Source organism: Ambystoma mexicanum, chromosome 6q (assembly GCF_040938575.1).
Source record: "Ambystoma mexicanum isolate Mex_15411 chromosome 6q, UKY_AmexF1_1, whole genome shotgun sequence".
Taxonomy (NCBI): domain Eukaryota; kingdom Metazoa; phylum Chordata; class Amphibia; order Caudata; family Ambystomatidae; genus Ambystoma; species Ambystoma mexicanum.
In genome coordinates this window covers 1,210,004,333-1,210,016,610 of record NC_090937.1, presented here as the reverse complement: position 1 = coordinate 1,210,016,610, position 12,278 = coordinate 1,210,004,333, and positions in this window count along the sequence as shown.

Here is a 12,278-nt window from a genome sequence, read left to right as displayed (position 1 = left end):
TCAGCTGCTCCCCTTCATGGCATTGTTTCTGGTAACACAGATCTAGCCATTTGTCTCCTTTGACTCCACACGACAGGGTTGACACACTTGGTGCATCTAGGTTTGTAGTGGTTTGCACATGTCTACCCCTGACAGAGTTTACCTGTGTTCCCCAATCAAGTCACTTGTTAATTGTTTTTTTCAGTATGTTCTCTCCTCCTGAATGTATTGCATGACTGTATTTTCCATTACTTGTTGTTCAAACCCAGCACTGTGAGTGACTGCATGGTGTGTTTGTACATTGTGGGCACTTGCATGCGATACATCGTCCACCCCCCCAGCTTCCATCAACTGTTATCCCTGTAGGTGTTGCCAGTGGACCCTATGAATGTTACACACTTCTTGGGACTATCTTGTCCAGGGTGTGAGGTCAGCTGGGTATTGTTGTCATGTCCATTTACTGTGTTGTCCAATGGGGGGGGTGTTTGTGGTTGAGGCAGTGTCTGGCATAGTGGTTGAAGGGACTTATAGGTGTGGATGTGGCCAGTATGCCCTTCTCCCTCACCCCTAATTGTACTTCCTCCCCCCAACATGTGTTAATTTTTCCATCCATGTCCCTTCCAGGCTCTCACTCCATAACTCTTTTTTTCTCCCTGTTTCTGACTCTGTCTTCCTGTCTTCAAAGAATTCACTCTGCCCTCATGCACTGTAATGGCCACCATCTCTCTCATTATCCCCCCACCAGCCACACTTGTCCTTGCACCAAAATTACCCTGCCCCCCCTCTATCTCTCTCTCTCTCTCTCCACTCCGCAGTTACAAATGTGTCACTCTTTGTCCTGTCTCCCTCTTGTAATCGGTCATCCTTCACATCAGCTCACACACTTAAACTTCCACTCCCCACACTTTCACCTCCCAACTTGATGTCCTTTTACTCCGCTGCATCCATGTGTGACCTAAAGGCACACGTGACACCTGACAGTGGTTGCACAGAACTTGTATTCCGTCAATCAATGACCCAACTTGTGCTCACATACCTTAGCTGACTGACACCTGTTTCCAGAGTGCATGTGGTGCTGTGCTTGAAATCTGTTTGCTTCACTGCCAGTGATTGCTCTGTTATACGTTTTGATGTTGTAAGTTGGATAGTTGCTCACACTCTGTTATTTGGACTTATGGAAACTGACTTCTGTGCGGTCCATGGCAGTTACCTTGTTCAATTAAGGAGTTGTGTAGACTGTCCAGTTTCTTAACATTAATGCAATGTATGTCTTTTGCAAGCTTAGAATGTTATATTAGGTTGAATGCTGTGGATGCGAGACAGGTGGGTACCTTGTGCAGGTAAGTTGAAGGCACTCAGGAGGGCACATGTTGTAGAGTTGTTGGTGGCAGGAAAACTGGCACTGTGTGGGGTGATTATTTTTGTTGCTTTGGACTGAGATGAGTGGCTCCAGCTTCATGGGGTAGGAACATTGTAGGCTGGTGAGTCTATGCTTGATGGTTTTGCATGGCAATCAGGTGGGCACTGGTTGCAGGGTGATTGTTGTGAGGGAAGCATTCACTGTGGGGTGTTTATTGTGAGTTATCCTGATGTGAGCAGGTCCGGCTGCATCAATGCAGGAACACATGTTGAAGAGAGTCTAGCAAGTGCTTGCTTGCAGTTTTTGCTATTCACACAGCTTTGTATGGCATGTCTACCTATGATGGCATTCCAGTCCTTGTACTTCTGCCACTTCTGGTGGTGCTGTCCCAAGACAACTCCACACACAGCACAGTATTGCAGGCCATTTGGGGGATGACATGTTCACCCTAGACACCAGGCTCACACCATTGGCCTGGTGTGTTTGCCATGGGGACATATACTATGCATGGTACACCAGCAGATATTTTGCTACCTGTTGACAGTTACACAGTGCATCTGAATTCTCCCTTTAGTTTCAGGCTCATAGGTCCCCGTTCAGTCCAGTCCCTCTGAACTATGCCTTCCCTTCCTGTTGCTTATTCGCTGCTTCCTTTTGTATGTCAGTCTCCTTGACCTCCATTTCTCATTCCTTTCACTTGTCTGCTTGTCTCTTTTATGCCAGTTGCCTCTGTGCCATGCATTCCTCTATGACTGCTGTCTCTTAAACCAGATGCCTTCTGTTGGATCCTGTATCCTGTCTTCCCTGCAATTGATGAGACATTCCATCATCGGCTCCCTGCCAGTGTTAATTGCACTGTCCTGATCTCACATTTATCAGGGGATGTCATATCGTGGCATTGGAAATGCTTCCAAGGGGATCCTGTGTTTTCCACCTCTCAGTGATCTCTATTTGGGAGTCCTCCTAGTGTCATTCTGACTCCAGCCATATCAGAGCATTCACAAAGACCCCTCAGCAAAAACAAGGGGTAGGTGCAACCTGTTCCTTCACTGCATGGCACTGAGGGGGGCAGGCAGTGTATGTGTTGTGGGTGGTGAATGTGTCACTGTGTGGGGTGTGTGAGAAATCTGATGGTATTCTCCCACCCACTTCCTCATGATCCTCCATTCTGGTTGCCAGGGATGGGCCATCACTTTTGTATCCCAACCCTGTGGGTGGGCAATCAAGGGAGGATCGCCAGAGTGGAGGGTCATGGGGAATTGGGAGGAGGATACCCGAGGGTGAGACATGGTATTCCCCCAGTCCTGAAAACACCTTAGCCTACCCTCCCACAGCTTGAGTGCAGTGTTTACAATCTCACCGCATCTCAACCTCCCCATTTCCAACAAATACTGAGGCGAGGAGGAGACAACTAAGATCAGTAAAGATTACCCATAGGAATAACATGGGCAAAGTAAGAGCAACCTACCCTAGAAAGAACTCAGGTTGTCCCACTAATAGAGTCAGGCAGGGTCAGGCACTCTATAGCAACTAGACACTCCTGACTCCGCTTGACAGTTTAGTTCACTATACAATGTATGGTCATGCACACAAGAATGAGCAAGCCAGGGATGCAGTCCAGACAGGTGGAGCCCAGGGAGCGGAGAGAAGCAGGAGCTGCAGGCCGGAGGAAGGGGGCACACAGAGATGCTAGACATTCTGCAGGCCATGTACAGTATATTGATAATTCCCTTGGGGCCAGTGACGACTCCAAGGGTGCCTGAGGTGCAGGTGGTGAGACCCTGACCACAAATGTGCACTTCAGGACGAACCGCCTTTAAACGCAATGCTGCCCGATAAGTTTCATGAGGAATGTGAGAGAAACTCCAGAGTGTGTGTTTAGCTGGGAGCCGAGAGGCAGAAAGGTACAGACAGTGAAACGGCACAGAAATGTAAAGAATGGAAAGCATTTAAAGCAGAAATTGCAGTTTAAAGCCACAGCAAAGCAGAAAGCGGAAAGCCTGAGAGTGAAGCAGAAAACCAGAGCAAAGCAGAAAGCATAGCTGAAAGCAAAAGCATAAAGGCAGAAAGTGTGAAGGCTAAAGGCATAGCTTCAAGCACAAATAGAGCGGAAAGCAAGGAAACCACTGATCCATAGAGAAAGTGAGAGAAAGTGGAAAGAAGCACTGAGGTGTGAGTGGCCCATAACGAAAAGAGAGAGGGACACAAGAAGAGTCAAGGAAATGTGCCAGGGGCATGATAAGATGGAAACAGAAAAGCAGGTGCAAGTGTGCACGGAAAGAAAAAAGTATATAAGTGTGTACAGAAAGGAAAGAAGATTGCAAGTGTTGGACAGAGAGGAAAGAAGAAGTAAAGGACAAACAGAAACAAAAGGTATCAGGAAACGAATCAACATGAAAACAAAGAGAGGGGAAGAAGGGTCCTGAGTGGTCGGGCCTAGGAAAATCAAAGAGCCTGGTGTTTTCGAAAGCCTCTGATTCTACCCCATGAAAGAATGGTATAGGGAAAAGGTTGGCACAAAGGAAAGGGCACATCCTATACCATGAAGTTTTTATTTTGAATGAAGGGGCCTAAATCTGGGGAAGGGCGCCCTATAAAATTAAGGAAGAACTGTGACATGATAAGTTGTGTGTTTGAAAGCTGGAAGAGGCCTAAAGCTTGGGGAAAGGAACCCTGATAGGCCTATCTAGCAATACCTCCTGATAACAGTGACTTTGTGTTTAAAGGTTGGAAGCGGCATGGGCTTGAGGAAAGGAACCCTAAGAGGCTCAACCAAATTGGAGACTTATTTGTTTTGTTGTACTGTTGAAAGGATTGAAGCGTGGGGAAGGGAACCCTGAGGAACCTAAAGACATTGAAGGTAGTTGAAATAACTAAAAGGGGCCTCTGGAGAAGGTCTTACGAAAAGCCCTGTTGATTGAACTCATTGTGTGACATTGACCAAACAGCATCTGGTAAGAAGACCATCTGAAACCAACCTTGGTTTCCACTTTTTGTCGAACCACTATTTTTTTGTTTTGAAAATACTTCCTATCACAGTTTTGCACATGGTGAGGGCAATCCTAGGTTTAGGCACATGCAGACGTTTATTTTGGACTATTAGACAGACACAGCCATTAGAAAGATCATTTAAGGGAATTACCCCTTTAGAGTAGTGGGATGTTTTAAACCACTTTTGCTCTGCTAGGCGGCATCACTGTGTTATGATGGTGCCAGAAACATCAAAATGGCAGCACAACCCTTGTGCGTGCCAAAACCTCTGAAAATTGAACTTTGCAACATGCAAAAAGTTGGTTGCCCAATCTGCCACGCAAGTTGTCAGTGATGGAACAGAGATCTCACTCCTGAAATATGTCACTGGGCTCCACAACAAGTAAAACATGTTCCTAAATGAAACCCCAAAATCTTGCTTTAAATCCTTTTTTCTTTGTTGCTGAAACTGCAGAATGCCGGTACAAAACACCCTCAAACATCCAAAATTCTTGCTGCGTGCTGGTGAGCACGTTTAACTGAGAAGAATTTTGATAGGGTCTTGGGAGTGAATAGATCCGCAAGCCATTGCTCTAGGAATAGCTCCATGCTCGGGCCTTCAGAGTTTTCAGGCAATCCAAGGATCCAGATGTTGTTCCGTCTTGCTCTGCCCTCACTCTCTTCCACTCATTCTTCCAGTGCCTTGAGGCGTGCCAATGCTCCGGTCATTTGGTGATTTACAGTCCTCAGCCTGTCCTCTTTTTCCGACATGCGGCCCTCTGCTTCCCCGGTACGAGCCGTGAATTTTTGCAGCTCATGGCGCAATAGCGACACCTCAGTACTTATGCCATCCATCTTTTTTTCCATGGAGGTCCTTGAGTTGGTGATAGCATTCATGATGTCTTTAAGGGACATATTGTCATCCTTCGGTCCCAATGCATCGCCATGGTGCCCTGCTCCTGCGGGGGCACTTGGGTAGTGATTGTGTACTGCTCCATTTTGCTCGGCGTTGTCGCGTTTTTGCCCTGTCTTTCCCCATGGTGGTCAAGCCAGTGTTGAGTTGCAGTTGCTCCCTTCCCTCTCAGCCTATGTTTGTGTAGCTGTTTAGGTCAGTGGGGTGCTCGCTTCGGGCGCAACGATTCGGCAAGGCACCATCCAGTTGTTGCTGTTGGTTCAGGATCTTTTGGATACTGGTCAAGTGGTTCACCAGAGACACTTGTTCCGCCTTTGCAGGTGCACTGTCCAGCGTTTATTACCAAATGGTGCTGTCCGTGACCACCCGGCTGCGGTACTCCGAAGACGGCAGAGCCACAAGCCTTGGCTTCTATCTCGCTAGGGAGGTGCTGTTGTAATCTCTAACACCTCTTCCCTCCTTTTGGTTTCTCTTACGGTTTATATGCACTGTCCACTTCGTGGTTTTCTTCCCAGAAGTCTGCTGCGTAATCACCTATGCCCTCTCCCTCCTTTGTTTTGTTGGCCTGAGGATTGGCTTGGTCGGCAGCCTATCTTTCGGGAAGGAGGTGTTTCCATTAGTCTCAGTTCAAACGTGTGTCTTAGACTCATACAGTGCAGGATTAGAGGCCCTGTTGCCGCTTCACGCCACGGACAAGCAGGCCAGTACTCCAGTTGCCTCCTTTCCTGGGAGACGTGCTTGTTTCAGTTGTCCTCAGTAGTAGTCTTTGATCGGGGCCCGTGATATCAGAATGTTGTTTTGCTCTCTCAAATCCCTTCAGCTTCTGAAGTGCGTGCTGCCACTCAGGTCGGCGCACCGGTTGTGTACAAGCTCGCCTCCCAGCAGGTGGTCGCTTTTGATAACGGTCTAGGCTCACAAGCGATTTTAAGTGTGTAAACCACGTTTATTGCTGCGTGTTATGGCGGTTAGGAGATGTATTCACAAGATATTAGTCTTATTGGGTTCACCTTGGACACTCAGCGCTCAGCCACATCACTACTTTATTGGGAGCACGGAGCGTTGTAGATTCAGTGCGCAGTTCTCATTCACCTTATAACAGCCATGCCCTCAGCGTAGGCAGCTTACCTTCCATTCTCGGTTGCTTTGTGGAACGTGTGTTGGAATCCACGAGTCGCGTTCCACTTTCAGGGTCCCACTGTGAGCGGTTGGGGTCCAGGGATAGTTCTGCTGCGTATCGTTGTTGGTAGGCAGTTTAGCTTTTTCGCACCGTCTCTGGGTAGGAGACGTGTTTGATTTGGTTGCCCCCGCTCACTCCTTGTCGCAGGCGCTGCTCGCTTTGCTGTCGGCCTGGCTCTCCTGCAACCGGAGCGCCTTCAGGCAGCCTTCCTCGGTTTGCCTGCTAGCTCGGGTCGCGTCGTTACCAAGGGCCCACAGCAGTTTCTCACAGCCTCAGATGTGACCGCCCCATCGACCGCCGGGGCAGCAGGTAGGAGCCGAGCCTCGCTGGCACTTGGAGATCCCATCAGAGGGAGGGCCCATAGCGCAGCTCACCTTGTTGCTGCAGTGATCAGGATCGTAACGTCGGCTGGTCCTCTCTGTCGTCCTCAAGCAGGGTTGCTCCACCTCGTATCGGAGCAGGGGATGCCAGTGCCCGCCTGTTTTCATGGGCGCGCTCGCCGCCTACTCGCAGTGTTGTTTGGGGTCGGGATCACTGTTTAGACTTCCTGATTTCGGCCTCAGCGATGTGATGGTAGTTGCTGTCGCGGGGCGCTTGGTTCAGTGGAGCTTTTAACGTAATGCGCACCTTCCTCTTAGCTCGCAGTCCCGGCGGCCATCTTGTCTGGCATACGCAGTCAGTCGCTTCTGGATTCCCCAGCGCGTATCTCCGGAACCACACGTCGGTTCAGGTCCATAGTGCAGCGACCCGTTGCAGAAGGGTTCCGCTTTTGGAAGCTATTTTTGTGAGTTTAACAACATGAACTGTCAGGATAAAGGCAGGATCTAGCTGGCGGACTGGGAGCAGTGAGGAATCACGTCCTCATTGCCCGCTTGCTGGCCACACCCCCCTCCAACCTTGGTGATTATTGAAGGTAAGGTTACCCGGTATATCGGGTGCTTTGCATCCGTTTACCATGCGCAGCCACTATTCGATGAGCCATAAACACATTTGGAGACCATTTGCACACACTCGTCCATATTTCATTGTGGGCAAGGGGATGTTCAGTGACCAGTCCTCCAGCGGATCTGACAGATCCTTTGGCAGATCTACACCCATTTTGAGGTTAAAATCTCCTCCCCATATGCATTGCTCATTACGATTCCTCCTGTTTAGAAATAACTCATCAATAAACGCCTTGACTTTGGCTAACCTGTCTGCCTCAGCCTTATGGTGGTTGTTATAGAGGTTCAAAATGATTAACGTGTCCCCCTGAGAGGGTAAAATACGGAGCACCTGTAGGTAGTCCATGTTAGTCTCCACTACCCTAAACCTACAGGTTAGGGAGGCTTCAATCAAAATCGCCAGACCCCCATAACATCTTACTCTAGCATTTTTTTTGCTGAGATCCCCTACGATGTGTAGCCATCTAACAGTGTGGTCTCCAAGGCTCAGGTCTCTTGCAGGAGAATGACATTGTGTTTTTTTTAATTTTATTTATTTTTATTGGTTTTATGAAACAACAGAGAACCTTCGGAGCAAACATGAAAGGGACTTGTGTCCCTATAAACCTTATACAAAAAAAAATTAGATAATTCCCTGGTGTATACACCCTCCCCTCCCTCCTCCCCCCAACCCGCTTTCAAGGCACAGTCTCTGATCGCTGCTTTCACTTATACTGTTCAATCCATTGTCGGCAGTCCCGACCGGGCACTAGATCGTCGGAAATGGGCCGATTCCTCTGAATTAAAGTCTGTGTTTTCCAAGTTAACTATTTGGTGGGGCCGAGTCACTGTTCTCTGGGAATTTCAACCAGTACTCTCCATGTTGCTAAAAGCACTAAAGAACCCGAGCCATTCAGTCTCTATCAGAACGCTGGATCCCTGTATAGCTTCTGTGATCTTTTCCATAAAATAAATATCCCTGGCCACTGCCACCCATTCTTTCTTCATGGGGAGGCAGGTCCTTTTCCAAGTTCTAGCTCGACAGGCTCTGGCCGCTAAAAGTAAACAATGTGACAGGTGTGGAAGATTGTCCAACCGCTCATCCCTTCTTTCAAGTCCAAATAATACTAAGATTGGGTCTAGTGGGTGGGATCCTCCGTCCGCCTCTTTGATCCAGCTCAACACTTCTGTGCAATATGTGGGCACTTTGTGACATGTCTACCACATATGCCAATAATTGGCTTTTTCCCTGCATCCATGCCAGCAACGGGGAATCACCGCCGGAAACATCTTGGAGAGTACTACCCGGTCATATTTCCACCTGTGAAGCAGTTTTATGGTGTGCATCTTATATTGACATGAAATTGAGGTCTTAAATGGCCTACTACAGAGTCGCACCCATAAACCGTCCCCAATTTCACAGCCCAAGTCCCTCTCCCATCTCGTTCTTAGACCCCTGATTGCTCCTTCACGGCGGGACAAAAGCGCCGTATACAGGAGGGAGATGAGACCTTTCATATCTACATGCGTGTGCAAGACCTTCTCTACTGGGGCGAGTGGCCTCTGTATATGCTGCTTCCATTTCCCTGCCATGAATACCCCTTCAATCTTAGATAGAGGAGTGGGGACAGCCTGACAATGCCCAATGCTTCCTCCAGTTCCTGGATGCTTATGAATGTATTTTCTTTCACCAACTGACCCACCCTGCAAAGCCCTGCTTCAAACCAGGACTGATAATGTTTGTGGCCAGGAATCGCGTCCCTCACTGGTGGGGACCAAATGTGCCCACATTCACCTTCAATCCTGAAAAATGCCCGAAATCCTCTATCACCCGCAAGGCGGCTGGGACAGATTGGGCTGGCTGCCTCACGTGGAGCATTATATCATCTGCATAGAAACCGAGTTTAAAGGTTCTGTCTCCCACATCTATACCCATCTCATCAGGGGACCCCCTCAGATATTGTCATTGCAAAAAATAGGGGCGAGAGGGGGCAGCCCTGTCGGGTCCCTCGCTGAAGATTAAATCTACATGATAGCCACCCATTTACCGTAACTCTGGCTAACGGTTCTGCGTACAGAGCCTTGAACGCTCGTCGGGCACCTTCACCGAAATCAAATTTCTCTAGTACCCCATGTAGAAACTCCCAGTTGACTCAGTAAAAGGCCTTTTCGGCATCTATGGCCACCAAGACTGGGTTGCCCCCCCTGGGTGCTGCCTCCCTCATAAAATGGAGAGTCTTCTTGAGGGTGTCTGCTCCCTGCCTCCCCTGTATGAAGCCCACCTTATAAGAATGGATGAGCTCCAGAAGGAGGTCCTCTAGTCTTGTTGCAATTATTCTGGTGAACAACTTTGCATCCACGTTCAGGAGGGAGATTGGTCTATAAGATTGGCAGTCTGCAGGGTGTTTTCCTTCTTTGGGGATGACCGTGATGAATGCTTTCCCAAACGACGGAGGGGCCCTCCCTGTGGACATAATATTCGTGAACAGATCTGCCAGGAATCCGCCAGTTGGCCTGCAAATGCCTTATAGAAGCCTGCCGTGAACCCGTCCTCTCCCGGGGCCTTCCCCAGCTTCAAACCTGATATTGCCCGGAGGACTTCCTCATCTTTTATTGGGGCCACTAGGGTGAAGACTTCTCCAGGTCTAATCTATCTCATAGAAACTGGCAAATTTGGGTCCAATCTTTCCCCCTCTTTCCCATTCTTGATCTTTGCCACCCATCTATCTGGCCGTTGGGCACGGAGCTTCGCCACCAGCCTGGCACCCGCCTTATCCCCTTTCCTGTAATATTTCTGTCTCAGGTGTTGGAGGCCTGCTACAATTTTACCCATCTCCATTTCTCTAAGTTCCTGTCTCTTGGTTTTGGTGATCCCCAGGTCTCTCTCCGTCTCTTCCTCTTCCTTCCCCTTGACTCTCTCCAATAGGCGTATCTCAGATCTTAGTTTGTGGGCCAAGAGCGTTCTAGTTCTCTTCTTGGCCACCCCTTCACTAATCAATCTACCCCACCATGTAGCTTTAGCCACCTCCCATACCGTCTCCAGGTGAACCTCACCAGTGTTGTTTAACTCAAAGTACTCTCTAATGGCTGAAAACATCATCTGCTCTCTAAAAACCGCATCCCTCAATAGGAGGTTGTTGCACCTCCACAACGATTCCCTCGGTTTTAAACCCGATATAATAATGTCTGCCCAAACCAGGTCATGATCTGACCAGCTAACCCGGTGATTTACAAGCATCAGTTCTGCTCATATGCTGGTGTTCCAGAAATATATAATCAATCCTGGTTCTGGAGCCATGGACTGCGGAGTAAAATGTATAGCCTTTCACAATTGGGTGAGTCTCCCTCCAAAGATCTACCAACCTGTGGTTCCCCATTAAGTCCAAGAACCCTCTGTATGGCTGCCCCCCCTACTACCTGTGGGGATCGGCTTCCCACTATGATCCAATCCCCGGTCCACCCACATGTTAAAATCGCCTTCCAAGCGGATGAGCCCTTCAGCCCTATCCAATACCTCCTTCAGTACCTCCTTGATGAATTGCATCTGACCCATATTTGGGCCATAAATGGCTGCTATGGTAATTCTGGAGTTTTCCAGGTTTCCCGAGACCACCACCGCTCTTCCACCTGCTCTGCCCCAAACTGACGACTCTAGCCTAAGGTTTCTGCGGAGTAGGATCCCAACACCTGCCTTTTTGGTGGGGCCTGATGCCCAGAATATCTGGCCCACATGTGAACCTGGAATGCGCCTTTCTTCCCCTTTCACTGTTCTAGTTTCTTGTACTAGGAGTACACCCAGACCTGCATTCTTCGTTTCCCTCCCCAGGAGTGAGCGCTTTGTTGGTGAGTTAAGGCCCTTTACATTAAGCGATCCTAGACTTAAAGTTTCAACCCGGCCCCTTTTCTCATTGTCTGTCATCGAATGACATTTTTGGATTCACACCTCTTCCGGCCATATGGAAGCCGCTCAGCTCACTTCTTGAGTCCGATCTATGTTGTGCCTGACCCCATACATTCCCAACCCTTTCCCTCTCGTCGACCCCCCTCCCATCCTTGTCTGCAACGCTTGCCAGTTGGCAAGCCACTCGGGGAAGAGGTCCGTCCGTCCCTCGCTGTCCTTATCTCCTCGCCACCCCCGGCTGGGGTCCTTTAACTTTTCCCGACTCCTGCACCTCTGATGCAGCCCCAATCTTTTAATCCTCCTCTAGATCATGCGTCGGGGTGTTGTTTTTAAAAATATTTTCTCTTGCTCTTCATCTTCTTCTTTTTGGCCCAGGGGCCCTGTAGTTCTCGTCTATGCTCCTGGGGCGTCAGGGTCCCTTCGTAAAGCCTCCTTCCCCCGTGACTTGATAATCCACTCCATCCCATTCAAATTCGAGGGCAAATGGGTAGGACCATCTATATCGTATATCCTGTTAGTGAGCCATTGTGTGAGGGGACGGCATTCCCTTCTGCAGGTAAGTGTGAGGGCGGAGAGATCTTGATAAATCCTGATTGTGTCCCCCTCAAAGGAGAAGCACCCCAGTCTCTTCGCCTTTTCTAGGACCTCCATCTTTTCTCGGTAGCGGAGGAAACACACCACGATGGATCTTGGGCCTTTCCCTCTGCCTCCACCACCCCTATGAGCTCTTTCCAGCTGGACTTCCTTGCCCAACTCCAGGGTGCAGAGTTGCTTTATTAAGCCTAGGACTATCCTCCCAACGTCCGCCGCTGTCTTCCCCCTTTTGTTGGGTCACCCCTAGAATACGCAGGTTATATCGGAGTTCCCTGTTTTCAAGGTCGTCCAGCTTCAAAAGCATGTCCTCTTCTCTCATTTCCAGGTTTGTCAGCCTCGCTTCATATTTCATGTCCAGCAGATCAGTCTGGAGGTGGTTATTCTCCATACCTTCCATTTCCTCTTCAAGAGTGTCAACTCTCCCTTTAAGAGCCACTATCGAGGCCTGTGTATCTGTCCTT